An 18,294-nucleotide genomic window follows, 5' to 3' on the forward strand; every position below is an offset into this window, starting at 1 on the left:
CGAGCAACTCGTCTATTCAGAAATGGGGAGCTTATATTCAAATATCATAGTTATTAACAATGTGGCGCTGCTCTTGGATGCTGATTTGGATCTATTTGAGAGCCGCTTTATTCTGAATGACCAGGCCGAAATAGCGGACCATAGCTCCCAAAGCACATCGAGAAAATAGAAAGGCGAACGCAGAAAATAATAAAAGCAGACCACGCTAGACAGACGCCTGCAGAGACGGAGTTCAGAACGCCATCGCGAGAGATACAGAAACGTTTTAGCAAAGAGGGGGAGAAAAAAAGACGAGGGCGAACGAATTCCCCAGGAACGAGGGGCGCGCTTTTTTATACCGATCCCTTGTTATGACGTCAGGGAACCGCGCATGCGCTTAGCGTTCGAGCAAGGAAAGGAAACGAAAGGAGGACAAGCGTGCCGCCAAGGTGCACGTCGGGGAAGTCGTCTGTGGTGCGTGGTGCAAGTGCGGCCGGCACCAGAAGCGCTTCGAGCTTGGTTTGCCGGCTGAGCTTCAAGGCCGGCGCTGAGGGCTGCGTGCGCGAAACTCGGCTTTGGCTGACGCCGCACGGGGAAGAATGCTTCCAGATTTTGCCGCCAGCCAAAGCCATTCAGATGCTCTAATATTTGTCGAGTATTGCGATCTAGTACTTTTACGGGCTGCGAGCGCCAGACCACTGCCGCCCTCAAGCCCGCGGGCATCGCCGCCGAGCTGTGTAGTGTTCTGATTGAGATACCTCTTTGCGCTGGATCTTCGTGAACTTTCCAATTTCACGTCGTGCATGTTCTGTGGATATTGAAAGGTGTGTGTTACGGGTCACGTTTTTCTGTCAAAGTGTGGATTACTCCCAGGTCACTGGCGCCTCAGTGGCGTGCACCGGGAAAGACAAGACAAATACTACAATATTGTGGAGTGCACGTGGACTTTGGAGATACGGCGCAACACTGTTGCATTGGGCGTCTCGCCTTCACTCCGACATTTTGAGTCGTCACGTGATACCTGCTAATTGGCCGATTGTTCGCGTTTCCGCAAGTGACTACAAAGTGAGTGGCCGAACTAATGGTGACAAAGAAATCGGAGCGATGTAGTGCTGGCGGCGCAAGGATGTTGTTGGATAAGCTCCAGGAGACGCGCTCGGTGAGTATCCTTAGAATGCAAAGCATGGGTTCGCTTGCATCCTTCGGTGTCCTCCAGCATTCCAGCGTGCATGTGCAAACTGTAGAAGTTTTATACATTTTTTATCGCAATGCTCTAAAGCGACAATCAACGCGGAGCTGAAGTGAGAACTCGCTGAGATGAAGTCTTCTGAAGTTGCTTGCTGCTTATATTTTCAAAATGGGCCACCTTCTTATCCAGAATATCCGCACCGGCTAGAAGATCAAAGTGTCGATGCTTGATGTGAAAAACATAAGCAGTGCAGAAGAGCAATTCCGCAAACGCACACTACAAACTGTTACTGCAAGCGCTGAGGTATGAGAAGCGCGCTACGTGTGAACCACGAGCACATTTTTTTTTACATTCTTCAGCGATGCATATGATCTGGTAGCCCAACTTGTGAGGGAAAACTTGCCGACGAACATATTGACAAAAGTGGTCCCTTCACGTGCTTATGAAATGAAAATCGATAGAAGCTCTGTACTTTAAAACTCTTTATACGTCCTGTGAAGTGCTGCTCCCTCCGCCATATGCCGTTGAAAACGCCGCAAGCGGGTGTGAAAAACAAGTCTATCTTGGCTGTTTTAGTCACGCATGCAGCCATTCGTCTTCAAATTTAACTACCGTAAAACCAAATCTATGAACTGCCTCTAAAAAATCCCTTGCTCTTTGCCTCCATGACAGAAATCCCTACGTAAGTTTTGAAAGAACAACGTGATACGCAAAAAGTAGAGCCTGAGGATTGTAAGTTGTTTTAAAAGAAAAAAAGAAAAACATTACAGATGTGGTTGCAGTCAGGGTACTTGCTATCGTCGGAGTGCTCACAAGTAGAATTTTTATTACTACTATTTTATTGTTTATCGTTACTTGAGAGTGAACGAACGTACATTGATGCTGAAAATGTATCTCGTAGGCCTTAAGGCAGAACCGTTGGAGCTGTGTGGTTGAGCATGATTAAAAACAGTGAAACTGCCGAGAGTGAGGCCAAAAGAAATCAGTGTTGCGTGCGCGTCATTGGTTTGTTTGTGCCCTACCCTATGTAGCGCACCCGTGCAAGAGAGGGAGGAACGGAGAAGGCAGTGATACGTGCATCCGGTCTGCACTGGGAAGAGAAAATGGTATTCGCAAAAAATAAAGCAAGAGAAGGCAAAATAATGTTTCTTCGTCCGTATACGCATCCTGACACCACCGTTTGGTACAGAGGCAATACTGTCGGTACAGCGCAGCAGCAGTAGGAAGGGCCAACGACTACATAAAAGGGTTTTTTTTTTAGTCTCTGTTGTTTCCTCCTACTTTTGTTGCGCTGTACCTACGATAAACAACTCGCTAAAATCAACCTCCTGTTGCCACTCAAGTCTGCAGCGGCTGGTTTTGGCGCTTCATGTACGTGTTCGTCACATAGCGCTAGACATCGCATAGAGAAACAATAGAGAATCGGTGGCGCACGAAGTCTTATCTGAAAAGTCGTTTGTCATTTTTTATCATTCACCTACGCGAATTCTAATTATCACCTGCCACCAGGTACGCTATGGCTACTTGTCTAGCCAGTCGTGAAGGTGTTGTCCTTCATGCCCCCGAACGATGTTGAGGCAGTCATTGATTATTCGTGAAATTTATGCCACCAAGCGGTGCACAAGGCTCGTTTGGTAGCGTCGCAAAATAGGTCAGTGTAAATGAAACGGGGTGCAGTGAACTTGTTATTGATAATGAAAGTCATCGAACAGTCTCAACGTGATAGCTTCAAAGAGCGTGTTTCGCAGAACTTGCTCTTTTGAGGCCGTTGATTGTGAGCGAAAAATAATCTTGCCCATCATCAAAAAATCAAGAAATATGCCAATAATGTAACTTACAAAAAACTTCGGTTGCAGTGAGAATCTAACCCACGCCGTCTGCGTGCTAAGCTGGGCATGTATCCCTGAACCTCAGTAAGTATCTGAAGTTATCCGAAAAAAAAAAGACAGTGTAAATGTACGCACTTCCGTGACCTAGTGACTAAGCCTTCAGCTTCTGGCCCGCAGGTTGCGAGATGCCACTGCAGCCGCAATTTCAATGGTTGCGAAAACGCTTGAGGTCCGTGTGCCTAGTTTAGGTGCACGTTAAAGAACCCCAGGTGTTCGAAACTACAGAAGCCCGCCCTACGGCGCCTTTCATGTTGTAATGGTGGTTTTGGGGCGTAAACCTCAACAATTATTATTAGATGCGAAACAGCTCTTTGACTAGCCTATGTAACGCTGTCCCTCTGTCCGCAGCGTTCGCCACGCCGCAGATGTTAGAGCGCTGCTAAGTAGCTCACGCCCTCCTAGCCGTGCGTGGTGACGTTTCTATCGCTCGCCTGCCACGCAGTCACCGCGAGTCAGCTCTCTCTCGCTTCACCCTCTCCACCGCTCACAACACTCGATCCCACCTGTCAAATGGGCAAAATCTCACCCGCACCACCTCTCTCCATCTGTTGGCGAGAAGAAGCCGCAAGCCGGCGGTTGCGCGCGCTGAGTGCGCGTCAAGAATCTCAGGGCCCCGACCATGTGAACAGCGCGCCGCTTCTTGCAGTGCGATCGCGCCGACGGGAGGGACGCCGTCGCGGCAAGCTTCCCACTAGTGTGGGCGAAACTTTCACGGCTGTCACCGACGTTGCGAGGGCTACCTAAGACGATCGCGTTCGTGAATGGCGATGTCAACACCATCAACGCGCGAGCCAGACCAGCCGAACGAAAGCGTCTGCAGTGGAAGACAGCGACACCGGCGAGCTGTGAGTCACGAACAGCGATGGCGTTCGAAAACACAGACGGCGCGCGGATAACACTGACGAGATGTGAGCCATGGAATCCGAGCGCAAGGGTTTTCAACGCGTCCCGCCTTCTGTGTCTTCGCGTTTCAAAGAAACGTCATCTCAAGTAAATGCTACACCGAGTTTCGCTTCCAATCGTTCTTCCAGCACCCGCGTCAACGCCCACTTCAACCGGGTGAACACCGTGCGCACCACTGCTGCTTCGCATACCGTCAGTCCCTTCGGGGAGATGATCCTTAGTTCTCTTTATTGTTACAATAACGATGCCATGTAGTAGGAGTCTCCTTAGCGCACGTAATGCTGCCTGAGAGAATAAGCATTTATTAGCGAATGTATATGCAGAGAGCCTTCGTTCGGTGTGGTCCTCAGTTCAGGGCTTCATTGCCCTGCATGACGCTGTGAGCCAACTGGACCTGCTCCTGCTTTTCCGTCCGGCGTAAGCTGAGCAATGCATACTATAAACGAGAAGGGGTTCTGGGATGAGAGAAACGTCCTGAGGGGCAGAGTGTTCCCACGTGTAGTGGTACACTGTCGGTACAGATCCACAAAAAGTGAAGTAAGATATGTACAGAGCCGGCTAAAAGCAATGTAGCCTGTACAAGAACGGAAATTAATTGGTCAGCAGTTGCCACCTTGTGACAGCATGTGCTCTGTTAAACAAAGAATAAGGAAGAGTATATGCATAACGGCTCTGTCGGGAGTATCCCAGAGTCTGGTTGTAGCTTAGGTGCTCTCTCAGTGTGCCATCTGGGTGGACAGCTCCTCCAATGAGGCCTGGGCGGTCAGACCTCAGGCAACCACATGAATCCGGTCATTTTATTATAGAGAGTTCTGACTTAGCGCATAGTTGGGTAGCAATGTTGCTGTAGAGCTTTCGGTGGTTGTCAAGCTGATGGTTCCTGGCTGTGTCTGCTAAGTGTATATTGCATGGATATGAGGTGTCCCGAGCACAAGATGTGTACGGGGAGCAAACACTTCCCCAGCAGTAGAATTCGACTGGCAGCTTTGAGTGACGTGTACGTCATCTGACACGACAGGAATGAGTGCTTCTATGTCCTCAGACGACGACGGGCATGTGGGCGTGAAATATCTCCGAGAGAGAAAGTCTGGCGGTGATATTACGGGCTTTTAGCTTGATATTATGCGTGTTTACGTTACCGTGTTACCGGATACCGGATAGAATCTGCACACGTGCGGGTCTTTGCGCAACGTAAACCTTTACATAACGTAAACTCCCTGCGAGATAGGCTTTGAGTTTGCGGCCAGATATCGCAAATCCACCTCCCTTCATAAAAACTCACGATATCCGCATTATGGATACTCCAGCAATCGAGTCAAAATAAGCTGAAGTCTGAATGCCAATAGCGATTACATTGTTTCAGGAGGATTACCAATGCTAGAACAGTCTAGATAATCGAAGCTGTAAACGTGTCAGCCACCGCGAGAGGCAAAGTAGGTGGCGCCATCTAGCGAAGCCAAAATGAATCAGGCAACCAAAAATCATTGATACAAAAATTGTTAATTGTACGTCCGCTGGGATAACCGCACAGTGTTAATATCACTAACGAGTTACCTTTTTAATAGTTTTAACCTAAAAACATTAGGAGTAGCCAATATGTTTATGACTGTGCTTGCATGAAGTGTCACGAGATGTCGACACCATAGTTGGAGTAATCTTGTATATAACTTTTCACTCAAGGCTCCCTGGGCGCCACCGTAGTCCTCTCTGAGGTGTTGTTAGGGTATGTAACCCCCTAAAAAGTGCACTTTCGAGGCTGTGTAGTCGGCTTTTGTACTCTCGTTCACAGCCCAGAAAGGAGAAAATCCTTCTCTCCGTCTCCGTCTGAAGGATGTTATATGTTCACTTCTTCACCCTCATGGGGATATGAGGATATTGTCATCAGACTCATCACCTTTCATTCTTTGCTACTACGTAATGTTATACATTTACTCACGGGCATAGAAACTGAAACGTTGAAGAAACATGCGTTCCGTTAAGACCGTAAACGCAAACCGGTATCCGCTAACAGGTTAACGTAATGAAGTTTATGTAGAAGCTAAAAGCTCATATTTTTGGCTCGGAAACTAACGTAGAGTCTGGCACTTACAGAGGAGGACTATTGCTACTCCGGTCAGAGCAAGAAAGTCCATGATGTTCTCCATCGATGAACTATGAACCATTGCAGCTTCGCTGATATGCCCCCTTAGCACCGTTTTCATTTGAGGCTTTAACTCACTTATGTCTCAGGGAGTACAGCCACAAGCAGTTATTAGATAGAGTTTCACTCCTCTGACAACTGGTGCTTCACGACTTCATACGGTGCCACGCCGCTGCCCCTGCTCTAAGGTCGATCGGTTCATGAGGTTCATTATCGACGAAGCGTGCACGGTGTTCCTATGATGAAGAGACTGGAAGTGCCGACAACCCATGACGTAACAGACATGTGCCTTTAGCCCCAGCACTCAGTTGTCAGGCTACCCCTTTGTAATGACCGAGACAAAGGACAACGCCCGTAATCTCGGCCTGTTCTTTATCTGTCGTCGTCTTTCTTGACATCGCTCAAAGTCCCCGGGCGCCCGAAGACCAGTTTCGCTATACATCACACTATGCCCCCCGCCCTACACACACGCAATGCAGGATAAAACATCGCCTGAACAGACTGCTCGCGTTACCGAACCGTGTACAATCGCCTGGAATATATAGACATGAAGCTTCTTATATATACACTAAAGGAAACTCTGCCGCTGTATATGGAAGCATAAATACACGGTGATTGGGCGAGCATAGAATTAATGGGTAGTACAAGGATTTGCCTATGTTTCGTACTTTCGGCACTAGTTGGCTACGCGTGGCTTGAAGTTGTTTTTTCACTAAACGACAATAATAGTGAGCAGTTGCCCTTGCCTACTTTAAACTTTTAGGCTCTTTATTGCAAATCGACTCGCAGACATCATAACATAACTACCCGCTTCTTCGTTCGAAGCAAAACTAAAACACAGCAATAAAGGAAGCCACAAGTGCGTTCGAGGCCAGCAAGCACGAAATACTTCCATCATGTACTACTCATCATTCGCGATGTCGCTGAACAATCGCAGCGCCATAGGCCCCTCGAAATATTTTTATGAATGTCACTGTGTACAGGCACCACATTTTTACTTATTATTGAACAATAAATGTTTACATATAGCAGTCGCGTACGCTTTAGATGGGTTGCAAGTCGCCATGAGTCACACCAGCCTTTTATCAAAAACTCTTCCAATCTCACTTTTCGGTTACCCAAGTAGAGCTGGTGCACCGGCTTGTAATCCCGGTCTCTTTATATGACGAACTCAACATTCTTTATTAGGTGTGATACTTCTACGTGTAGGGTACTACTCTAAATCTAACCTTCACTTCTAACTCACAAACAGCCGGCTTGACAAACTCTGGCACATATCTTGGGAGTGACCTCATTATTCTACCCATAACTGTGGAAATCAGGGTGACGTAAGTAAAACACTTGACATACATTGATTGGGATCAGTTTACACAAACCAGCCAAGACAGAGAAGCAACAGGGCAGGAGCAGATCGCCAGTGTGGGTAGCTCATTTTAAGGAAGATTTGAATGCATCAACCTAGGCAATGGATACAGAGGGACAGGTCTAGCACATGGACAGTAGATTGGTCCATTTGATAGAAGCCAAACAATCGATGTTACATAGATGGAATTTGGAACGCTTGAACAGACGTCTTTGGGAGTGAATTGCTCAGCTCAATAGAGATATCGAGGAGCATTCACGCTGTTTGCAGAAAGAACAAAAGAATAAAGTGAATAACAATGCAGAAGGGAGGATAATGTATGAAGGCCAGTGGAATCTGCTCAGACATCTGCCAAATAAAGAAGGCACTAAATCAATTAGACGTATGGCGGTAAAAAAGCTTGAACATTGCGAAGATCAGACTTCAAGCGCTGATAGCATGTTGTAGCGATTGGCATATATATACCAGTCTTTGAGGAAAGAAGACCAGAAAGAAAGTTTACCTACATTCTTAGGAGCAGAAGGCAACTTCATTGACAAGGAATTTACCAAAAGTGAGGTACGCACAGCATTCTATGATCTGAATAGTAGGTCAGCAGCTGGCCCAGACGGTATCTCAACAGATTGCATGAAAACTTTGACGGTGACCCCATAAGATTTCTGACGACTTATGGTAACGACTTATGGAAGGATGTTCTTAATCTAGAAAACTAGAAGATGGCCAAGGCTGCCTTGGTACCAAAGCCCTTCAAGCAACTCAACTTGAATAGCCTGAGGCCGACTTCGTCAACATCATGTTTAGGGAAGACAATGAAGGATGTTATATTGAACAGGTTAACGAAATGTATGGAGAACAACGACATCCTATCGTATTTCTTGATTGGTTTCAGACGAAGCTAGTCGTCACAAAATGCTATGTTGCTCATCAAACAACACGTGTTCTGGAGCTCTTTTGGGGTTGGATGTAGAAAAATTTTTGATAGAATTACGCACCGCGCCCTACTTGAAGTTATTTCAGAACTGGGATTGGGCAGCACACAGTATCAGGCCATAAAAATATTTCTCAGTAATCGCTGAGTACACCTTAAAGTCAGGTACATTAAATGGAAGAAACTGGAGCTCGGTGTCAAAAAAACTTCACAAGGGTCGGTTTTGTCATCTAAACTTTTCAATCTGGCCATGCCAAAAGTGGCGAAAAGATTAGAAAAAGTCATTGGCATTCAATTAACGATTTATTCCAATGATGTTTTGTTACTGTATGGAGTTTTTAAGGAAGTATGGTACAGGTGGAAAACCGACGTCAGAGCAACATTTATGTGGCAGAGTCTATTTTGAAGGCATGAGATCGAAATGCTGTGCTGACAAGCCTGAACAGTAATTATTTTGTAACAGAGGGGAAGGAAACCACAAGGTTGTGTCCCTGAGGAGAATCCTAGCTTAGCACTAACCATGAAGCGGAACAAATATAGTAGGCACGTCATATCTATTAGCGTATAGGGAAAATACTTCGTTGCAGAATAGTTGGTTAATACTTCGCAACTGCACTCTTTGATGTCTCCCATGTCGTTTTCTTTCAACTTGCTCAGCAAGTCGGTTTTGAAGTATTGGGGTCTTACGTAGAGGCGAACGGATCACATCGAAGAAGAATACAACACGCACTAGGAAGACTTTTGAGATCACATGACTGCTAAAAGAATCACTAACAGACACAGTAAGTTGGGAGAAGACAGTGCCATGAGAATGGTCCATGCATTCGCCTTTTTTCACTTCTCCTACGTAGCTGGGCTACTTAGAAATATGCAGGAAGCCTAAAAACGTTTAGCAGGTTAATTAAAAGGGTTGTTCAAAGAACTCTGGAATTTCCGGTTAATGCTCTGGGCGATGATTTATTGAAACTTGAGCTGCACAACATGATAGTCGTGATAATTGAAGCTCAGCAAATCGCCAAAGAGAGAGGATCTCTGGAACAAGGTCACGCAAAGCAATACTGCAAAAGGTAGGGGGCACTTAACCGACTCCAGAGATTTGGCAGACGACACAGTAGAACTAAAAGATAGAATAAGAACTGAAATCAAGAACACTTGCACCCGGTGCACCTGGTGCACAACCAGGAAAGAAGAAAGGCCTTGGCCAAATTTTTACTGCAGGTGACAGAACAAACGAGAGAAAATGTGGCTTTTTTAGATTCTGCATGGGTGAGAAGAAAGCAACCCTTCACTGCAGTTGTAGTAGATGCCGGTGGACTCCCTCGGAATGCTGTGACGATCATTACTATAGATACGACTATCGCAGAACACTTGGCAATGGCATTGGTTGAAGGAATATGAAGGGGACTAGAATTTACAGCCATTCTGAAATGGCTATTAGACACTTTGCAACGAAAAGTGTTGCCGAGATAATTGGCGAGATGAACTGCCAGGATATCTAAATCAGCTGACCACCTGCCCACATGTGGTCTGTCGATCTATCACATACGAACATAACGAGGTGGCTAATGCAGCTTACACAAGGGCTTACTATCCGTGAATTACGCTATCATGATTCCAATAACGTGCAAAAAGAAAACAGGGACTAGTTGGTTGCATATAATTAAGTCATAAATATTACTACATAAGAAGGAGGGAATTCCCTGTGGGACACGCTTGCTAACATATCTCAAGCGGTGACTTTAGGATTGTTACAAACAAGAACTTTCGCGAATGCAAACTTTATTAACACAATATATCCAGACAGAGTGGTCCAAATAAATTGTGAAAACTGTAATTGCGTCATCATTCTGGGCCATTTGCATTGGCATTATTTTGTCGCTTTCACGAGCTGTAGAAAAGAAATAGACTGGTGGCGAAGAGTCCTTCACAGTGGAGATTCAGATGATGTACGGGCCATCCAGAAGGCCCACGATATGGCAGTATAGTCCAACCTCGCTGTTTCAACGTGGGAGCCGCCTGCGTCAACCTAAGCATTGACCCTCAGAACCTAAATAATATTTACCATACCATACCATACCAGTTCTGCTGGCTTGATCCGCATTAGCACTGCTGATGCACAAGCCCACAAAATATCTCTAAACATACACAATTCATAGCAGCTCAACAATTTTCCTCGAGCGGCAGTGCGCAGAGCATCAGGACATAGGAACACCGGCGAAGAGTGGCGCAGTGCCAGTACCGGTGTCTTAACAACGGTGTCACTGCCTTTTCGAGCAGCACGCATACGCGATGAAATATAGGTGGCGATAACACAATGCATCTCTTGTGTAACTTTAATCTGCGTTATTTTAGGCAAAAATGAAAAATGCGTGTCCGCTTTTTACGGCACCTTACGGAGCGCTGTATATGAACGATACAGCTCACCGTCCGAGCTCTCACCGTGCTGAGCTGTGGCCACCCGTTGGTTCCCTCTGCCTTGTACCACTGCTCGCCTTGACGCTTGAGGACAACGATTGGTGCATACAAAAGGTAATTCGGACTGCGGTTTGCTTTATCAAGCATTGTTTGCTGTGAAATAAATTCAAGTGACGCTTGTTTCACCTGCTCAGGTGGCGAACTCAAGCAGGCCGTTAGCGGGCTCGGTGCCAACGACGTAGTGAAGCCTTTTTCAGATTGCTTTGAACTTGTAATGGTCACTCTGCAGGAAAAACCATAGACGATTAGATCAGCTTTATTTTGTTACCACTGGTAATGTTATTTGTAGCTCTTCGCGATTTGGCACGGAAGTGCGGCATCCTAGATGTTCAGGTTTGAAAGCTGTATCTCATATGCGCATGACGGCTCTGTGGTTGAAGAAATGCGCAAGATTAAACTGAGCGCAACTGACAGATACAGCGTGAGCTTCTTTCACTTACCTATCTCCACACTCACAGCCCCAAGAGAGTGCTGGCAACTCTCTTTGCGAGAGTAGAGGTTTGTCCCATATTTCACTGTCTTTTCAGGAGTGCTGGAAACTCTCTTCTGCACAGAGTAAGCACACTCTCTCAACGGAGTGCTGGTACTCTGGCTGTACGAGAGTGAACAAGCTCCCTCGCCAGGGTACAGTCACGCTTCTGAAATAGAGCTCATACACCCTCTGCGAGAGTTGCGCTACTCTCTCGCAGAGTTTTGAAATATGGTATGGCTAGAGTGCCTCAACTCCCTCCAAGAGTAGAATCACTTCTGCAGCGCTAGGACTAACGTCTAAAAATAATTACGTCGAGCATTTTGTAAAAGCAGTGAACTGCATATATTGCTTCAACCTTACGTCCCATATGCAGGGTGGATTGATATGTTGGGTTTAACGTGCCAAAACCACTATATGATTATGAGCGACACCGTAGTGGAGGACTCCGGAAAATTTTGAGCACCTGGGGTTCTTTACTGTGCAGCCAAATTTGAGCACATGGGCCTGCAACAGTTCGGCCACGATCAGAAATGCAGCCGCCGCAGCCGGAATTCGATCCCGTGACCTGCGGGTCAGCAGCCGAGTACCTTAGCCACTAGACCACCGCGGCGGGGCCACATACGCATGAGGGACATCGGGATATTCATTATATTAAAACGCGCCACAGCAAACAACACTGAACATGTACCTCCCACGCTACGGGCAACCGTTGACACAGCAACCAGTATTCATACTCATTATGTCAAGCGTCTTCTAGAGTGAGTGGCGCTACATTTCTATTACGCGTTTTGATGAGCAAATATACATTTAGCACGTGTAACTATATGGTAATCCTAAGGTGCTCTGTAGGTACGTCGACATTTTATACTAAAACATGAAGTACAACGCCGTTTTCAATACTAAATTCCAATTATCAGCTGGTATTCTGTCATATAGGCTAAATGCGGTGAAGCCACTTGCGCTCAAGCCTGAGAGTTGTACTTAAGCGCTTACAAACACAGGTGGGACGATCTGTCAGCAGTGACGGCCGAACAATAATCTACGAACGTTATGATCCGGCGTCCGATCCGACTTCCGATGCCACTGTTTGTACTTGTACGCCAGAAAAACAACGCTGGTCGGCAAAATCACAACTCAAATGCAGTACTGACAATCAATATAGTTTTCCTTACCTCATCTACACATATAACAATGAGAGGCTTGCTCATTGCTCAGACGTCAGCCATCGCGAGCCACCTGTGCCAACATCGGTCCAAGAAACCCGTACGAGTAAAACTAACAGCATTGGTAGAACTCCCAGCGAATGTAGGCCTAGCTTAAAGGCCGACTACGTTGTACATGACATCAGCGGTCCTGGGTTCAATAATATGCTTTGCCGAGAAATAAGAATGACTGTATAGTGGACCTTTGTCATCGGTTAACGTGAATGAATCATTGCTTACTTCGTACAGTGCTCGCACAAAGAGCGATGAGCATCTATTTGACGTACTTTCGGACTGCGTCCAGCGCACACAGCCGGGCCACCACCGACAGCCGCCGGGCGCACTCGCCGACACTTTGCTGAATCATACGTGGAAACACAGGCTTGTTACACAGTTTAGTGCGAATTCATGATGTCACGGGGGTGGGAGAATGAATGAAATAAATATATCTACAAAATATACAGGCCGAGTCCGAGACAGCGGCCGCCAAGATGGAGGCACAACATCAACAACAACACGAGCACGATCGCAGTCATCGTCTTCGTCGTCTACCTGATGCTCTCTCGTTGCCGATGTCGTGTAACGTATAACCCTCCGCCACCGGTAGCGCCGTCTTGGCGCCTAAGGGAGAGTAGCATCATATGCGGACATGTATGATTTCAGACGAGACACGTGGATGACGTCAGTGGCAGGTGCGGACGACAACGACTGGCTGTCCAACGGAGCGATCTCATATGTGACCTCAGTAAGTCGGCGTAAAACCTTGTAAGGCCCCGCGTAGCGAGATAGGAGCTTCGAAGAGAGGCCAACGAGGTGACATAATGTGCAGAGAAGGACTAATGAACATGGATAGTAGGAAACTAGCCGGTGATGGCTATCGTAGCGGGCCTTCTGTGACAGCTGTGAGCCAAGAAGACGTTCCCGCGCGATTTGCGGGGCCACTTGAGCCCGAGCAGTGGCACCCGGGCGTACTCTGTAACCGTTTGCGTAGTTGATGGGAGGAGAGTCTCGAAGGGTAACGCTGGATAGCGGCCGAACAATAAATAGAAGGGGGAGAAGCCAGTACACTCTTAGAAAAAAGGTGGTAGTACTTGCTAACTTTGGGGTAGTAATGGTTTGTCACATATGTTAAAACCCTGGTAGTAAGCCCAGTTAGTAACGGCGAGGGTGGTAACAGTTAATACCTCTGCTGTTACTACCAGCAGTTAGTAACTGTTACTACCCAAGCCGTTACCACCCATGGGTAGTAACATTTAGAGGTTTCAAAAAAGTAGTAACCGATGATACCTATTTCATTACTTTGGGCATATTTCTCCACTGCTAATGTTGGGTGATCAATAAATAATTACTAGACAAAGTCGGGTAAGAAGCGTAGTTTGCCATGAATATAGACCAAACAGGCTCACTATTTTTGCATATACATGCAGTAAGAAGTAAGCAGTGGGTATATATAGCCCCTACTTCGCAGGGGCATGTCTGGCACAGAGGAGAACTTGCGTTTCAGGAGGAACTATAAGAAATATAAAACTACAGCACTATATTGTACTACTCGGTTCCGTGTGTTTGGTGACGTAGCACAAGACCTTTAATCAGCCTTACTTATAAAAGATTATATGTTATATTTATCTATTATAAAATGGCCACAAAAAGGCATTATGTACAGTGGTTGGAACAAGGTACCGAACTCATTCTCGGTGCATTTGAATGCTTCACACGACTAGTATATCAGCGTTGAAAAGGTAATAAGCGTTTTGGGAGTTCGACGCGCCAAAACAATGATGATATTTGGAGACTCGCCGCAGTGGAATAACTGTGACTGTCCTCGAGGCTAATTGTGACCATCTGGTTATTTTGATTTGCCGGTCTTGTTATTGTTTGCTGTAATTTACTAAGTATGTTGTAATTGTCTATTACGGCGCGTGTAGCACTTGATTATGGTTTGTTAACTTGTACTTCTAAGTTTAGACAGTATCAGAATGAAGTTTACATATCTCGGTTGAGTAATTTAGAACGAAATGTATCTTCTTGATCTATGTATACCTTCTGCGTCATTTTTCCGTTTAATGATAATACGTTGAGACGATTCCTCTCATGAATGATCAGAATCGCACACACACACTATTTTGAATAAGATAGTCAAAAGCCAGGTAGCAAAGAGGTAGTAACGGGGCAAGAAAGGTTGTAATGGCTGCAGTTACTACCTCTTTCATTTGAGTTACTAACTGATTACTAACGTAGGTAGTAAAGAGGTCGCAAAATGTTAGTAACGGTAGCAGCCAACAACTGTTGACTAACGTAGGTAGTAAACAGGTAGCGAAAGGGTGGTGACAGTCAAAGAAAGGTAGTAACTGCAGCAGTTACTACCTATTCACTTGCAGTTGCTACCTTTTTACTAACTTTTTTAAGAGTGTAGTGTAGTAGCATGACGAATCGTATGCGAATGTCACATGAGGCAAAGTACTATCCCAATCGAAGTGATATTTGGAAACGTACATGGAGAGCATTGTTCTCAAGGTTCAATTTAGGCCACGGCAAGACCATTTGTTTGCGGGTGGTAGGCCGTAGTGAGCTTGTGAGTTGTCGAACACGAGCGGAGGATGTCACTTACGACTTCTGAAAAACATGAGCGACCACAATCGGTTAGAAGCTGTCGAGGAGCGCCATGGTGAAGAATTATGTCATGAAGCAAGAAGTCCGCGACGTCAGTGGTACAGCTTGTCGGTAGCGCTCGTGTGGTAGCGTATCTTGTGGAGTAGTCAGTGGCTACGGCTATCCACTTATTTCCAGTGAAAGAAGTAAAAAATGGTCCAACGAGATCAAGACTGACGCGGTACAAGGGGACGGTGGGTATGCCTATTGATTAGAGCGGACCAGCTGATGGCAAGGTGGAATGTTTGGAGCGCTGGTAGGACTCACAGCAGCAACGTATCGGCGCACAGAACGGTAAATGCCTGGTCAGAAGAATCTACGCTGCACGCAATCGTACCTGCACGTAACCACGAGATGTCCAGCGGTTGGCATGTCGTGACGCTGTTCAAAAAACAGCGGGACGGAGTGTCGCAGGGCCTACGAGAAGTAGCTCTGGTCCTTCAGCGCTGGTGCTGCGCCGGTAAAGAATGTTATCGCGCAGAACGAACAAGTGTAGCGAAGGGTCCACGTGGGTCAAACGTAGACTCTGCATGATAGACCGCAAGAACACATCTCTTAGCTGTTCCTTGCGAATGCCGGCAAAAGCAGACATGGCAAAGACACAAGTGTCAGAATCATGTGCTGAAATGTCGGGTGGGTCCATGGGGTGATGGGATACACAGTAGGCATCCTGGTGCATTAGGACATATTTGTATGCCACGTCAAAGCTGTATTCTTAGAGTGTTAAGACCCAACGGTTAAGTCGTCCAGTTGTATCTTTAAGGAACGACAACCAGCACAAGTTATGGTGATCCGTAATTAGCGAAAAGGTGCAGCCAAACAAATATGGTCGAAATTTTCCGACTGCCCACACTAGTGCGAGACACCCACGCTCTGTGATGGAAAACTTGCTCTCCGAAGGAGAAAGGAGGCGACTGGCATAAGCGATGAAGCAAGTCCTGTCCTCTTTGCCGCGGGGCGAGAACAGCACCGATTCCATGTCCGCTGGCATTGGTACAAACTTCAGCATTGGCCGACGGGTTGAAATGTGCCAAGATGGGTAGGGAAGTAAGTAATGTCTTAAGGTTGTTGAAGGCAATTGCTTAGTCAGCACCCCAATAAAAAAGCATGTCCTTCTTCAGTAGTTCCGTAAGTGGTCAGGCGATGTGAGCGAAATTTTTCACAAAACGTCGAAAGTAAGAACACAGGCTGACAAAACTGCGTACATCTTTTGCGGAACGTGGTAAGGGAAAATTTTTCACAACTCGAATTTGTTCAGGATCAGGTTGCACGCTTTGAGCACTGACAAGGCGGCCCAGCACAGGGATATCCCGACGGCCAAAGCGACATTTAGAAGAGTTTAGCTGAAGTCGCGCTGTCGGGAAAACCTCAAGAATAACCGATAGGCGGCTAAGGTGGCTTTAAAATGTAGGTGAAAATACGATGACGTCAACGAGATAGCACAGGCATGTGGACTATTTGTATCCACGCAGGAGAGAGTCCATCATCCTTTCAAATGTAGCTGGGAGATTACACAATTCGAATGGCATAACCTTGAACTGGAAATGTCCATCCTCTGTAATGAATGCGGTTTCCTCACGATCTCGTTGATCTGCCAGTATTCTGCCAGTATTCTGATCGTAAGTCCATAGATGAAAAGTAGGCAGACCCATGTAAGCAGTCGAGAGCATCGTCGATCCGCGGCAGTGGATGCACGTCCTTACGTGTTAATTCGTTTAAGTGACGGTAGTCTACGCAGAAGCGCCAGCTGCCAACCTTCTTCTTCAGTAACACGACCGGCGATGCCCATGGGCACCAGGAATGTTCGATGAAGTCTTTTGTGAGCATTTCTTCAACTTCATGCTGGATAACTTGTCGCTCAGCATTAAACACGCGATAAGGACGTCGTTGAATGGGGCTGGCGTCTCCAGTGTTAATCCTATGAGTTACAAAGAATTGATTGATTGATTGATTGATTGATTGATATGTGAGGTTTGACGCCCCCAAACTACCATATGATTATGATAGTAGCTTTAGCGGAGGGTTCTGGAAATTTCGACCACATGGGATTCTTCAACGTGCACCCAAATCTAGGCACACAGGCTTAGAACGTTTCCGCCTTCTTCGGAAATGCAGCCGCCACAGCCGGGATTCGGTCCCGCAACCTGCGGGTCAGCAGCCGAGTACTTTAGCCACTAGACCACTGTGGCGGGGCAGCTACAAAGGATGTCTGACCCAAAGGGCAGTCATCAAAATCAAAGTTATCACTGTAGGAATTCAGCAGGTGGTAGATAACAGCTGTGTGTGCTGCAAGAAGGTCAGGGGTGATCATCTTGTCGATAGTGGAATCCACTGCGCTCTTCGAGGAGAGAGAATGGAGCCGAGGAGACGAAGAAAGTTCGCCAACGAAAGCCGAAATGACAGCATGTATAGAAGAAACTTTCGCCATTGTCTAATATCAGGGTAAACTTGAGCGCACCAGCTGAAGTTTAGGATTGGAAGAGATGCTTTCTTTCTCACGACTTTCAAAAGTGTGTGAGGCACGGCAACATTTTTGGTCATCAGAACGTCAGCGATAGGTGTCAACATGCAGGTTCCATCGGGAACATGAGTGACAGATCTCGGGTTCACGTAGGTAACAGCTTGACGTGCTAGGTGAACGTGATCTACAGAACACAGACGTGGTTGAGCTGGTGTTGGGTCGTCATGGTTACACGGCAAATCAAGTTGAAGCATGCCGGTTTCACAATCAATAAGAGCACAGTGGGCGGATAAAAAGTCCGTGCTGAGTATGAGTTCATGGGAACATTTCTCGAGCACAGGGAATAGCGCTGTCGTGGAGCGATCGGCAACACTTGCTCTAAAGGAAAAAAAAGGGGAGCGAGAATGGAGAAACAGGCTCCGTTCCTCCTTCGGCGCAGCGACTTCCTCCCAATCGGGCGCTTTACCCGTCGCGCCCTCTCGCGGCAAGGACCAAACGAGCAACGTTCCTCCTTCAGTGTTCAAGTTTCTCCTCAATCACGGGGTCTTGCGCATGCGCGCGCTGAGCCTAGCCGGCCGCGGCCAGTCGTGAGCGATAGCTTTTACCTAAGATTGATGCAAGCAATGCGGGAGTGACGTTTTTTT

At 46.7% G+C, this 18,294-nt stretch overlaps 1 protein-coding gene across 5 annotated transcripts in view; it reads left to right on the forward strand.

Moving 5' to 3' along the window:
* Positions 1–493: 493 nt before the first annotated feature.
* LOC119178502 (uncharacterized) overlaps positions 494–18,294 on the forward strand; it is a 663,369-nt gene continuing 645,568 nt past the window's right edge. For all 5 annotated transcript variants that reach the window (XM_075867300.1, XM_075867622.1, XM_075867405.1 and 2 more), the window contains exon 1: positions 494–1,138. The gene's annotated coding sequence lies outside the window, so the exon portion shown is untranslated. The remainder of the gene's footprint in view (positions 1,139–18,294) is intronic.

This window comes from Rhipicephalus microplus, chromosome 1 (genome assembly GCF_043290135.1).
Source record: "Rhipicephalus microplus isolate Deutch F79 chromosome 1, USDA_Rmic, whole genome shotgun sequence".
Taxonomy (NCBI): domain Eukaryota; kingdom Metazoa; phylum Arthropoda; class Arachnida; order Ixodida; family Ixodidae; genus Rhipicephalus; species Rhipicephalus microplus.